The following is a 4,178-nucleotide window of genomic DNA, read 5'->3' on the forward strand; positions in this document are numbered from 1 at the left end:
CTGCTTCAGCCTTTTCCTCAGTCACCACAGGTCACCGACAGGTCTGACGTAAAATTATTCTGGTTTCCCATAGACTTACATTGGGGGTCGAATATTTGCGAATACTCGAATAGCGGTGAGGTATTCGTCGGATATCCATCGAAGTGAATAATAGGGTATTCGATCATCCCTAATGAGGATATCTTGGGGAATTGGGGTACTGTAGAGAAACATGATCATGGTAAGCGTGAGCAGAAAATGGACGTTATAATGATGACTGGAGTGGGGTGAAAAGCTGCCACAAGACACAAAGATGACACTTGAAAATGGAAATAAGCAAATCAACTAAAGGTAGAAAGCTAAAGATTTTTCCAAAGCTAAGTTAAGGCTATGTGCGCACGCTGCAGTTTTGTTTCTTCAGTAAAAAAAACCCCACCCACTGGCTGAAAAACACATAAAAAAACCACATGCATTTTGGTGCATTTTCGGTCCAATGATAGGTACATTTTTCCCATGCGTTTTTCACTACAGATTTAATTAAAAGAAAAAGGTTTTGGTACCGTGTTAGTTATTGCAGCAGTCAGAAGTCCTAACATTGATACAATGTATACAAATAACTAAGTGTTATATATAATATAAAGAAATGAGGAGACAGATCATTCATTTTTTTAACTCTTTATTAAATACAGTCTCTACCTATACCTAAAGCCATTGATCCAGAAGAAGGCAAAAAACCTGGACACGTTCAGCCAATTTGTGCCACAGGGAAAAAATTCCTTCTTGACCCCGAGAAAAGGCGATCAGTTCAAGAACCCTGGACCAAGGCTATACTACAACTAACTGACATATAGGACGGTTATATCATATCAGATCCCTTATGTGGCATTCATAAACTCTTAACAGAAGAAATGGAATTAGGCCTTTGGCAGTTTAAGACGCGTTTAGGCCTGTTGGTTGAAGACCAGAAATAGCATTCCCTATTGCCCCAGACTAGGACAGATTTTATATGTCACACCACCACAAGGACCACTCCTGTGTAATTCCTGAAGAATGAAATCATCCTAAGTGATGTAGTGAGTGACTACACCCCCCCCCTGTGGCTTTAGGGCACTGACTCTTCAATCTGCTGGGGTGCAGCTGTGGGACCCTATTTTCAGAGATGATGTCCTCCACCCAACCCTCAAAAAGTTGAAAGGGTCTTCAGGAGAGATGGGTAGTCGAGCTGGGCCATCAGACGGTCACCTCTGTAGCTGTAGTGTCATTTTTCCTATAGTGCCAATGTGAAATTAAACAAAAAAGTGCCCGTTTGTTATGATGTCCAAGATGGAGACCAGGATGTGACATAATAACAAAATAGGGAACATGATATCAGACATTTCTATAATACATTAATGCATTATCTATCTAATAGGATGACAACAGCTCTCCAGACCTGCATCCCACCAAATGTTAAGAGAAAATAGACACCATCAACTTGTATGTAAACCAAACTAAGTCCAGCTTTTTTTTTTTTGTTTTTTTTTTTTCCCCCTTGGTTTCTCTAAGTCCAGGTTCTATAGATGCAATGCCCAGATACCAAGATTCAACATACTGCAAAACAAGCAGATGGATAGGGATTATGTATACAGGTGGTGTCATCTCACATGCCAACTTTCCGTACAGTAATACAAGGAAATGGCTGTAGCAGAATGCCATAAAACAGAGTCCAGATATTGTTCTGTATAATCAGTGTATGATGACACATAAGGCACCAAATATAATATACCGATAGTCCTATAATCTAAGGGTGGCTTTACATGCTACGATATCAGTACCGATATTGCTAGCATGCGACCCGCCCCCATTGTTTGTGCGAAACGGGCATATCGCTGCCCGTCGCGCACAAAATCGCGCACCCGCGTCACACGTACTTACCTGCATAGCGACGTTGCTGTGACCGGCGTACCGCCTCCTTTCTAAGGGGGCGGTCCATTCGGTGTCACAGCGACGTCACTAAGCAGCCGCCCAATGAAAGCGGAGGGGCGGAGATGAGCGGGACGAACATCCCGCCCATCTTCTTCCTTCCGCATTGTGGCCGGCGGCAGGTAAGGAGATGTTCCTTGTTCCTACGGGGTCACACACAGCGATGTGCACTGCCGCAGGAACGAGGAACAACAACAGCAAAGCGATAGTATCGATAATTGGGAGCGGACCCCCATGTCAACAAGGAGCGATTATGGACATTTTTGCAACGATCCAAAATCGCTCCTTGGAGTCACACACAACGAGATCGCTACAGCGGCCGGATGTGCGTCACAAAATCCGTGACCCCAACGAGATCGCTGTAGCAAAATCGTAGCGTGTAAAGCCCACTTAACACTAATCAATATCATGGCCCTTTCTAAATTCTTCAGTCTTGCTTTCTGGATCCAGATATACTCCCTAGAAAGAAAAAAAAAATAAGTGTCAGGGAATGGACTAGAAATCTGAAGAATAATGTAAAAATGGAAGATGGACTTCAATTGGTTTTGTTTATATGTGATCTGAGGTCCTTAAATTAGATTGTGACTAGATGCCCCATATGTGCACATATGTGAGAACAAATAATGTACAACAATCCCCCACCTACCAATTTTTCAGATTATAATGACATATTACAATTCATACGTTACCACATTTTTAAGTTTTGGAATAGGTGTTTAAAAGTGGTGTAATAAATGACATAAAGCTTTGAAAAATATCGCTTAACAATTACGACAATTACAACAATGAAATGTAATAATGACATTACAACAATGAAATGTTGCAATTTGAAAACAAAATAAATAAAATGAAGCAAATGCTCCTATATATAGTATGTTCCTGTATGAATACAAAACCCCCTTCCATATAATGTAGTAATGAGAATTTTTTCTCCCATAAAATCTGAAATTAAGTAACAGAATCACCAACAATGTGCGCCAACCACAGTTACCACTTGTAGTCACTGACTGAAGTCCCCACTTTGGTGTCTCCCTCCCAGGCGCCATTTTTGTGCTTACATCTCCATGTGGTGTCTCCCTCCCAGACACCATCTTTGTGCTTACATCTCCATGTGGTGTCTCCCTCCCAGGCGCCATCTTTGTGCCTACATTTCCATGTGGTGTCTCCCTCCCAGGCGCCATCTTTGTGCCTACATTTCCATGTGGTGTCTCCCTCCCAGGCGCCATCTTTGTGCTTACATCTCCATGCGGTGTCTCCCTCTCAGGCGCCATCTTTGTGCTTACATCTCCATGTAGATTCTCCATTTTTGCGGCATGGAACTCTGTGTCCAACATCCCGCCTTGTGACCTCACATGGAACCTTCATCCCCCAAGTCTACAGATTGTAACAGCAAAGACTGGTACAATATAGTACTTTACAGCCACAATCAGGAGAGTTGGAGAATAAGGCTATGTTCACACAGGTTGCTTTTGGTGTGGGGTTTTTTTCTGCATTTTTTTTATTGGTTTTATGCAAATACATGCTAATAAAAAACTGCTTTTTACCATATTAGCAAAACCTAGGAGATTCCAGAAATCTCATGCACACAAAGACACCAACTTTTTTTTTCTTACTGAACTGGCAAAATGCTGCATTTTGTAAAGATTTCTATTCTTTTAGCATTTGTTTTTGCTGTTTTTTTCACTATTGAAAGCCATGAGAGTGAAAGAAACGCAGCAGTGCATTTTTTTGGTTTATATGTAATGTAAACAAATGACGCACCAAAAACCCAGTAAAAACTGTGGCAAAAACTCTGCACAAAAACACAGCTTTTTTTACTACCAAGAGATCAGATTTTGCTGCTAAAAAGTAGCAGCAAAAATGCCCAGTGTGAACAGAGCCTGAGCGTACATGTTGGCACAAGCGTAACTGATTGAAAACCCAGTAAAGTTCCTCATTTACCTGTGTCCTTGATCCGGGATCCTCTTCCCTTCTTCACCGTCATCAATCCTGGATCCACCGCCCTCTTTGTCTTCTCCTCTTGCTCTGAACATCTGAGTCCACCAAGTTCTATAGATTCCCAGTCATTGTGACATCATGCTGGGACGTAACAATGGCCGCCTGTATCAGATGATGTCACATGTGACCTCTCCTGTTATTAACATTGATAAGTAGTAATTATATGGGAGAACATATTGGTTAGGATCAAGGTTGTGAGGACAAGGTGATGAAGACTTCACAAAAAGGAAAATATGAGA

At 41.7% G+C, this 4,178-nt stretch overlaps 1 long non-coding RNA gene across 1 annotated transcript; it reads right to left on the minus strand.

The window, feature by feature from the left end:
- Window positions 1–638: 638 nt before the first annotated feature.
- Window positions 639–3,951, minus strand: LOC142297351 (uncharacterized). The gene is made up of 2 exons (XR_012751755.1): window positions 3,883–3,951; window positions 639–2,400 (listed from the first exon to the last, which is right to left on the minus strand). It is a non-coding gene; the product is annotated as an uncharacterized LOC142297351 (long non-coding RNA).
- Window positions 3,952–4,178: the final 227 nt, after the last annotated feature.

The sequence above is a fragment of the Anomaloglossus baeobatrachus genome, chromosome 1 (assembly GCF_048569485.1).
Source record: "Anomaloglossus baeobatrachus isolate aAnoBae1 chromosome 1, aAnoBae1.hap1, whole genome shotgun sequence".
In the NCBI taxonomy this organism is placed as follows: Eukaryota; Metazoa; Chordata; class Amphibia; order Anura; family Aromobatidae; genus Anomaloglossus; species Anomaloglossus baeobatrachus.